Source organism: Vicugna pacos, chromosome 9 (genome assembly GCF_048564905.1).
Source record: "Vicugna pacos chromosome 9, VicPac4, whole genome shotgun sequence".
Classification (NCBI taxonomy): domain Eukaryota; kingdom Metazoa; phylum Chordata; class Mammalia; order Artiodactyla; family Camelidae; genus Vicugna; species Vicugna pacos.
This window is the reverse complement of record NC_132995.1, coordinates 7414052-7423572: the sequence shown is the minus strand read 5'-3', so window position 1 is coordinate 7423572 and position 9521 is coordinate 7414052. Positions and strand designations below refer to the sequence as shown.

General features: G+C 47.2%; 1 pseudogene; it reads left to right on the top strand.

The window, feature by feature from the left end:
* The first annotated feature begins 7266 nt into the window (after positions 1-7266).
* LOC140697992 (tetrapeptide repeat homeobox protein 2-like) lies at positions 7267-9133 on the top strand (annotated as a pseudogene).
* Positions 9134-9521: the final 388 nt, after the last annotated feature.

Genomic DNA, 9521 nt, shown 5'->3' with positions numbered 1-9521 from the left:
GCCCCAGTGTGGGAAGGGATGTCGGGAGGGAGGCACGGTGTGAAGAGAGCCTGGGAGGCATCAGAGGGTTTTTCTGGGTCCAGGCCAGGAGAGGTCCACGCAGCCTAGACCCCGGAGGGCACACTGTGATCATTAGAGCCCACCAAGATGGTTTACTCAACACATCGCTTGATCATCTCTCATGGGTCTGAGCCATGCTGGGACATGAGACTCAGAGTCCAGTGTGGGATGCAATGTATGCACAGAAGGATGGCATGTGATGGGGTATGTGATGGGGGGATCTGGGCAAAATTCACAGGGGAGGGACAGGCAGGGATGACGCTCTGCCCTGGATCTGTGCACAAGCTGGGACCAGGATGCAGTGTCTGTTATTTTATTTCGCAGAGACTCCCACACTGTGCTGGAGGCTGGGGTCTCGGGTGTAAACCAGAGTCTCCCCCTGACCCCACGGAGTTCCCCATTCACAGAGGAGGGTGTGTCTTGTGCAAACAATTCAAAGTCAGCTTAATAAGGAGGTCCGGCAGGGCGTGAAGGATGGACATGATGTTCTGGAGGAGGGTGGACAGTAATAGAGGCTGAGGGGCATTCACAGGCCAAGGGAAGGGTAAGTCTTCAAGAGACCCCCATCCTGGGGTCTTCCAAGGCTCCTCTAGAAGCTGGACAGAGGGAGGAGTGAATCTGTTTGGGAGATTCCAGGTTCCTTGTCCTGAGCCAGCCTCCTGGACGCTGGTTCTTCAGCTGTCCCTTGGGGGTGTCAAAGGTTCTACTTCCTAAAGCCAGGAAGAGCGACAAGGAAAGTGGGACAGAACAAGAGACCAGAGGCCTCCCTCACTCTGCATCAGGCCCCTCTGTCCTCCCCTTTCCCATGTACTGGAACTCCAGGTCTTCCTTTGCTGGCCACCTATGGAGTGAAAATGATTAAAATGTTGAGTCTTGCTTAAAGTCTGTGTGATGTTTTTTGTTTCCATGGAAAAGAAGACTAGGGGAGGTAAAAACAGAGATTGTCTGTCCCCCGCCCATCTCTCCCCACCTTCTGTCTCTGGGGGGCATGAGTGTGTCCACGTGCTTTCTCTGTCTGGTCACCGTCTTTTCCGTGATATCTCTTGAAAGCCAATTAAGCAGGGATGTGGGCTCCAGACGGCCAGCTTCCACCTGCTGTGCTCCATAGCAATGGCCTCCCCATTGCTGCAGAGGGGTGATGACCATGCTTCCTGCCTCAGTGGTCCCTGTAATGATTAAAGCCCTCCCCACTAGCTTCCAGTCCCCTGCAGCTTCCTCTTACACCTGTCCCTTTCTCCTTGCATCCTTGGCGCCTTCCATCGCTTCTCCCTGGTCACTTTCAGTTTCCCATCATTTCTCTTCTTTTCTCTTTTTCCTTCCTTTTTTTTCTTTTTTCTTCCTTCCTGTCGAGTCTCAGACTCCAGGTCCCCGTTTCTTTTTGCCAGATTTTTGTCTTTTTCTTTCTTTCCCCTTCTTCTCTTTTCTTTGCCTTTGACTTTCTGTCTTGCCAGCTCCAAGCCATCAATCTCTGTTTCTGTCCCCCTCAGTCACTAAGTCCCAGGTGAAAATGTGTGTGTGTGTGTGTGTGTGTGTGTGTCTAGCACAAGATTGATGCGTCAGACAGACTTACTGTTTGAACCTGGCTCAGTCACTTCTGGTCATACGACCTTGGGCAATTCATTTCTCCCAGCTTCAGCTTCCCCACCTGTAACGTGAGGCATTGTGAAGACCTATCTTGAGAGAATTAAATGAGATCATTATATTAAGTACTTTGTCCTGAAGTCTGGTCCACGGTAAGAGCCCAATAAACATTAATCTATTTTTGTGATTAGACACACATTACATAGAATTGACCACTATTATCATTTTAAAGTGTGCAACTCAGTGGTAATAAATATATTCACAGGAAAAGAAAGACACAAGAGGCCACATACTGTATGATTCCATTTATATGAAATGTCCAGGAGAGGCAAATCCACGGAGATGGAAAACAGATTCGTGGTTGCCAGGGGCTGTGGGGAGGGGAAAGTGGGTAGTGATAGCTTAAGGGGTATGAGGTATCTATCTGGGGTGAGGAGAAAGTTCTGGAACTAGATAGCAACCCGGCAATTCCACTCCTAAGTATAAACCCCAAAGAAAGGTGTTCAAACAAAAACGTATGCACTCATGTTCAGAGCAGCACTGTTTACAATAACCAAAAATGTGGAAACACTCTAAATGTCTACCTTGAAGACATTATGATAAGAGTTTATCTTAACCCAAAATTTTCCCCTGAAATTGTGCTTGTGCCACCCATAGCAGCTTTGTTCATTATGGCCTCAAACAGGAAACTATCCAAATGTCCGTCAGTGGGTGAATGGATAGACAAACTGGTGCATCCAGACAATGGAATAAAAAAGGATGGACTCCTGGAATACATAGCAACATGGATGAACAGCACAATAATGAGTGAGAGAAACCAGGCTACAAGCAGTACAAAGGGTATAATTCCACTTACCTGAAATTCTAGAAAAGGTAAAATCATAGTGGCAGAAAGTGAATAGTGGTTGGCAGGAGCTGGGGATGGGTGGATGGGGTTCACCGCAAAGGGACGAAAGGGACTCTTTTTGAGGTGCTAGACAGCTTCTGTATCTTGACTCTGGTGGTGGTTCCATGACTGTATCTGAATGCCTATCGAACTCTATGGTTAAACACGTCAAACTCTATGGTTAAGATGGATGGAATTGATAGTATATCAATTATACCACAATAAATTGGAAAGGAAAGAAAGAAAAAATTCTTGAGCAGCTACTATTTGCTAGGCACTGGATAAAGCCAATCCTAACTCTTTAAGTTCTCAAAACAGTCCAACAGAGAGATGCTCTGATAGTCAGACAGATGTTATGATTATCCCCATTCCACAGATGAGCAAACTGAGGCAGAAGGAGGTCAGATGATCCGCCCAAGTTCCCGCAACTAGGAAGAGGTAAAACTGGGATTTACAGTCATCATGTTAGGATGCAGACACTCCAGACTCTCCTGGTATCCCCCCCCCCCCATTTTTTGGTCTTGTCTTTCACTCTTGCTTCTCTCTTGTTTGTTTCTTCCTTCTTTGGTCTCAAACCCAAGTGTATTTCCCTCTTCTCTTTCCCTCTCCCCATCTCTCTCCTCACCCCCATATGTCTCTGTCCTCCCTCCTGTCCCTCCTGATCTCTGAGCCCCTCCCTGGCTGTTTCCTCTGTCCCCGAACAGGACTAATTTAGCAAATGCTCCAATCCTCTTATGATGGTCCAGCCTCAGCAGAATGGCAGGGGAATTAGCGGGGATTAGGTTCAGACGCATGACCCATGGGGGAGGGGACTTCGTGGAGACAACTGAGTTTTAACTAAGAGATGGTCTCCTCCACCCTTACCACCTCCATGTGAAATCATGCCTGGGACACACAGTAATAATGAAATCATAGGTATACTCTTTATGGAGCCCTTAGGATTTGTCAAGCACTTCCTTATATTTCTCCCTTATGGAATCTTCATTACAACCTCATGAGGTTGGGGCCATCCCCCACCTCCTCTATTTTATGGATCAGGAGGCGTTAAGTAACTTTCGCCCAAGGCGATCAAGATCCTGTCCCAGTCATCCTGGTGCTTTTCAGGTTAAAGATGAAGAAACCGAGGCTGGGAGATGAGAACGGATCAGCTCTGGGGTCACACAGCGTGCAAATGCAACCCCTGTTTGGCAATTTCAAAGATGATGCTCTTGGCCCCTCAGAGTATGAAGGAGATAAGAGAGAGGGAGTGAAATCAAAAAAGGATAGGAACGGAGAGGAAAATAGGTTCCAAGGAGGAGGAGCAGAAAGCAGAGCAGAGGAGGAGATTAGGCAGGGAAAGAAAACACAAGACAGACATCAGGAGGGGAGTTTGTGCAAGATATTATTTCTCTTTAAGTATGTGATAGAATTCACCAGTGAAGCATATGGGCCTGGCGTTTTCTAGAGGAAGATTAATTATGTATTTTGTTTATTTAACAAATATGTAATTGTTCATGTCTTAAAATTTCTTCTTGTGTCAGTTTCATAAAGTTGTGTTTCTCCAGGAGTTTGTACATTTCCTCTAAGTTGCCAAATTTATTGGCGTACCCTTTTTGTGATCTAATTTTCATTTAAGTTATCTATGGCATTAAATGCCATATATCAGATATCAGATAAGAAGAAGACTAAAATCAATCATCTTTAACATCATCTCAAGAAGTTAGAAATGAGGGGAAGAAATAAAAAGATGAGAGCAGAAATTAATAAAATAAATAATGTACAATAGAAAAAAGCAATAAAGGCATAAATTTTGTTAAAGACTAATAAAATCAATAGCTCCTGAAAACACACAGAGAGAAAGAGAGAAATTACCAAAATAAAGATGGAAAAGGGGACATTACTAAAGGTCCAACATTAAAGACATTAATGATCATAAGAGGATATTATAAACAACTTTATGGTAAGAAATTTGAGAATTTAGATGACAAATTCTTAGCAGAACACAACTTATCAAGGTAAGCACACACAAAAATAGAAAATCTGAATAGTGCTATTAAAGAAAAGTAATCCATAATTTAAAATTTTCACACAAAAACATTTCATGCCTGTCTGTCTTCACCAGCAAATTCTACATCACAACTGAGAAAGAAATTACACTGATCTTTTGCAAACTTCCAGAGAATTGAAAGAGAGAGAACATTTTTCATTTTATTTCATGACACCTGCATAGCCCTGATATCAAAAACTTGGCAAGAACATTAAAATAAAGGAAAATTATAGATCATGAGCTTAGATATGAGTCTTAGACAAGATATTGTCAAATAGAATCCAGCATATGTAACAGAGGAGGGATAATAAATCTTGACCAAGCTGAGTTTATTCTAGGAATGCAAGGATGGTTTAATATTCAAAAACCAAGGATGGGAATTTGCCACATTAACATAATAAAGGGAAGATCATATCATCTCAGTATATGCAGGGGAGGCATTCGATAAAACTCAAAATCTATTTTTGATTAAAAGTGACAAACTCTTTGAAATGAGGAAGAGAAGCAAATCCCGTCATTTGATAAGGGTTATCTGCAAAAGAATCCTACAGAAAACATTATGTTTAATGTTGAAATGTTGAGAGCTCTCTATTACTGGGAATGTGACAGGAACACCTAGTCCTCACAATTTCTCTTCAACATTGTACTGAAGGCCCATGCAATTAGGAAATAAAGATGCAATAAAGAAAGAAAGGGAGATAAAAGGCATAATTGCTTAAAAAGAAATGAAACTATCATTTACATTATATTACTATTATTATTTGGGAAACTGATCATTTTATATATTCCAGTCACAAACAATTAGGTAATATTTTTTAAAAAACTGATACAATTTACACTAACATCAAACACTTTAGAGAAAAATACCTAACAAAATCTGTGTGTAATCTCTACACAGAAAATTCTACAATATAACAAAAAGTATTAAAGTAGACCATAAAAGGTGTTCAACTTCACTGGTCACCCAGAAAATAAAAAATAAAGCCAGAATGATTTTACTCTACAAACCTACAAGCATGGCTAAAATTAAAAAAGAGACAATGCTAACTTTCGGTGAGGATATGGAATAATTGGAAGTAAAAACTGGTAAAATTACTTCGGAAATCTGTTAGGCATTATCTACTAAATTCGAGCAAATTCTTCCTCTATGGCCCAGAAACTCCAGGCCTGGGAATGTGCCAACAGAAATGTATATGTTTGTGAGTCAGAAGACATGCTCAAGAATGTTCATTGATATCAGTATTTGTAAAAACAACAACAACAAAAACTTCAAAACTCGAAAAAACCCACATGCACACCAACGAGAGAATGAATGAATGAATAGTGCTAAAACATGTAGTGGAAAACTACACAGACATCAGAATGCACAGGTATATCATTGCTACCGACAATAGGGAGGCAGATCATTGCTACCTATGCTAGATATTTGGTGGAAGTGGACTTGTGCAATATTTGTCCTTTTTTAATCTGACTTATTTCATGTACTATAGTATTTTCTAGATTCATCCTTGTTGCAGCATGTATCAGAAATTCCTTTTTATGGGTGAATAATATTCCATTGTATGTACAGCACATTTTACTTCATTCATTGAATAGATGTTAGCATTGTTCTCACTTTTTGTCTATTGTAAATAATGCTGCTAGGAACATGGGTGCACAAGTATCTGCTTGAGTCCCTGATTTCAATTCTTTTGGGCATAAAAGTCACTTATTTGGGGAAACTCCCCCCAAATTACCTAACAAGCTCAAATACTGTATAGGTCCTTTCAAACACCAACTTACTGAGATGCCCCTAGGATTCCCATGGTGTGTGTTCCCCTTCACTGCAATGAGACAATAAATTTACTTAACAACTATGCTTTCCTGATGGTCTTTGGCTGAGGATATTGTCAGTTATCTCCAAGTCTGTCTCAAACAAGCAGCAGCACTCCAAAAGCATTAGAAAGCCAGCTTCCACATCCTCTCACCAACCAACCCCAGGCATGGAGCCTCTTCTCAACTTTGCCTATTTAATTATCAAGATGTTCCATTTCATTTCCTTTAAAAAGGAGGGAGAAGGTGGCCTCTAGTCACATCTTATAGACCAAGGAAATTACTAGATCCTCCCCTGTTGACAGCAGCACCATTGACTGTCTTGGTGACCAGCATGTTCCCAGCCACCCAAGAAGCACAAAAGATGTCCAGTCACAGCAGAATGTTGCCAGAAAGGTCTCCTTCTGGTAGACTGCCCCGGGGAGTGGCAATTCAGAGAGTGAGGCAAATTGGATAACAAGATCTCTGTGCTTTGTTTCATGTTGTCTGTGATCACTCGTTTAATTTTCATTTGACATTGATGATAATAAAACCCCTTTACGGATGAGCATTGTAAATTGTGTTCTCCCCTGACCCCATCCCCTGGAGACCCCGGCACAGCCAGTTCAGGTCTATGCAGCTGGGGGAGGGGGGAAGTTGGGTTCCTGGGACCCAAGCTCCTGAGTCGAACACCCAAACCAGACCCAGTTCATTCATTCACCAGGAAAAAGGGCAGGACCCAGGCGGTCTTACCATGGGGGTTTCCTGGCAGCGCCCAGGGAGCAGTAGTCACTCCATAATGAAAGGATTAAAAAATCATCGTGTCTCCTACAAGGGGGTGGGGTTAAGGGTGGGGCAAGAGAGAGTGGGTCCCAGGACTCTTAGGGTGTGCCTAGGTGGGTGCAACAGGAAGCTGGGATACATGCCCAAGGCCCCATGGCCAGAGATTCGTGCAGAGAACAGAGCAGCAGTGAGGAAGAAGGAACCCAGATCTCTCATGGGTGAGTCTGGACCACCAGGAGGGGCCTGGGCTGGTGGTGGGGCTGTGTGGGGTGGCATCCTGTGGCTGAGGCTAGGAGGCCACCTGGGCATCCAGAGAAGGCCCAGCTGTCTGGGAGGGCTTCCTGCGCTGTGCTGTGGGGAGGAATTAGCAGATTTGGGGGAGTGGAATTACATTATTGGGGCTGGGTGAGCAGAGAGCTGGCACATAGTAGTCCTCTGCAAATGTCAGGGTGGCTTCAGTCCTTGGATGGGGGCTGGGTGGTGAGGGTGCTGAAGAGCCTCCCTGCCTGCCTTGCTGGCTGGAGGCCTTGTAATACTCCAGGAGCTATGATCAAGCCCATTTCAAAGATGTGGACACTGAGGCCCAGAGAGGTGCAGGCGCTGGCTGGAAGGTGGAGAGTCAGGATCTGACCAAGAACATCTGGTCCAGATGCCACACCCTCATCCAGGCACTGCCTCCCGCTGCCATCAGGCCTGATCACCTCTCCCACCTGCTCACAGGAGGGCCCTGGCCCAGGAGGGGAAGGGTGCCAGATCGGCTGGGAATTGGTGGTGGGGCTCATCTGACCCTGTTTCCTTGGCCAGACCCCACCCGGTGCTCAGGACCCCTAAAGAGGCAGCGACAGGAGCGCACAGTGTACACCAAAGAGCAGCTAGAGATGCTGGAAGAGCACTTTAAGAAGAACGACTATCCAGGCTACCAGGAACGCCTGGGCCTGGCGGCCAAGCTCAACCTAGAGGAGCACAAAGTGCAGGTCTGACCCCTCCCCGCCCCTGTCCCCCAGACCTGCTCCCACTTGGCCACTTACCAAGCGCCCCGCCCCTGGACCACCTTTCCTGCCCGGATTCCCGCGCAGCAGGTGGGGAGCAGTCAGGCCAGAGGGGCCCAGTGCGGCCCTGGGTCACACGGCAAGCCAGGGATCTCCCCGGTGTGGGCGCACGACTGGATCCCGAGTCCACTTCAGGCCTGTGCGGCACAAACCCGCCAACCCCATCTGCCCAGGACTGACGCCCCATGGAGCCTCCCTGTGCCCGGACCTCAGGGCCTCTGAACCTGCGGGCCCTCGCGGGCAGACCCCTTCCTCATTCCCGGGCTCGCGGGTGCCCAAGCCCTGCCCCTCCTGCCCTCTGCGCCCCTCCTGACCCGCAGGGGCCTCTGACTGGGCCTGGGGGCGGAGGCAGAGGCGAGGCCGGCGGCCTCCGCCCCGCAGCAGCCTCGCAGCCCGGGCAGAGGGGGACGCGCGCGGCCCCTGCTCTCTGACGCCTCGTCCCGGGCCCCTCTGTCTCCCCAGGTGTGGTTCAAAAACCGCCGGGCCAAACGCTCCAGGCTGGAGCGACTGTCCAAGGGCGGAGACCAGAGAGCCTGCGACGCCCCCGGCGCCCCCGGCCCCACATTCCCAGAGGAGCCGGGTTTCCGCAGCCCCGCTCCGCCCAGCCCCGCGGGGATGCTCCCGGCACCGGGGCCCGGCGCCTTGGGCCAGGGCCCGGCCAGGTGGGCCCCGGCACGGGGCGCCCAGGCGGAAGTCCCGGCTGCTTCAGCCCCCGTTCCAGCCCCAGCCCGAGTCCCAGCCCCAGTCTCAGTCCCAGCTCCAGCACCCGTCTGGCCTCAGGACCCCTCTGCCGCGAACTTCTATCCAGAGCCTCTTTCAACTCCAGATTTTGCAAAGATATTCTCCTACCGAGATCCCTCCCGGGGACCTCCCTCTCCCTTGATGTCTGAGTACCAAAAGGATGATGACTCTGAAGATGAGAACGGCTTAGGCCCCGGGCGGTTACTGAGTTTATAGGTCATATGTCCCCACAAAGTCTTGGAGACCCCGCGGGGCCAGAGGGGCTAGAGGGTCGTGGGCCTCCGCGTGGCGCCCAGGCGAGGATGCAGGAAACTGTGGCATCTCGGTCTTAACAGCTGTTTACCCTCCATGTCGTGATGGCACCTCCAACCATCCAGCCTGGGGAGGAGGGTATTTTTGTGTTCACCGTGAGGTGTATTTTTGCTTTCGTGGATGCTCCCAAGAACTGTCTATGAGACCTTGTAGGGAATTTAATTAAAACTACATTAAGTCTTTATCTTCTCTTGATGGTTAGACATTTTTGTTTTTGCTTCTCTCTACCTCTACCTATTTATTTGTAGTTTCAAATAAAAGTTTGTGAATTAAAAAAATGCATTAAATGTAT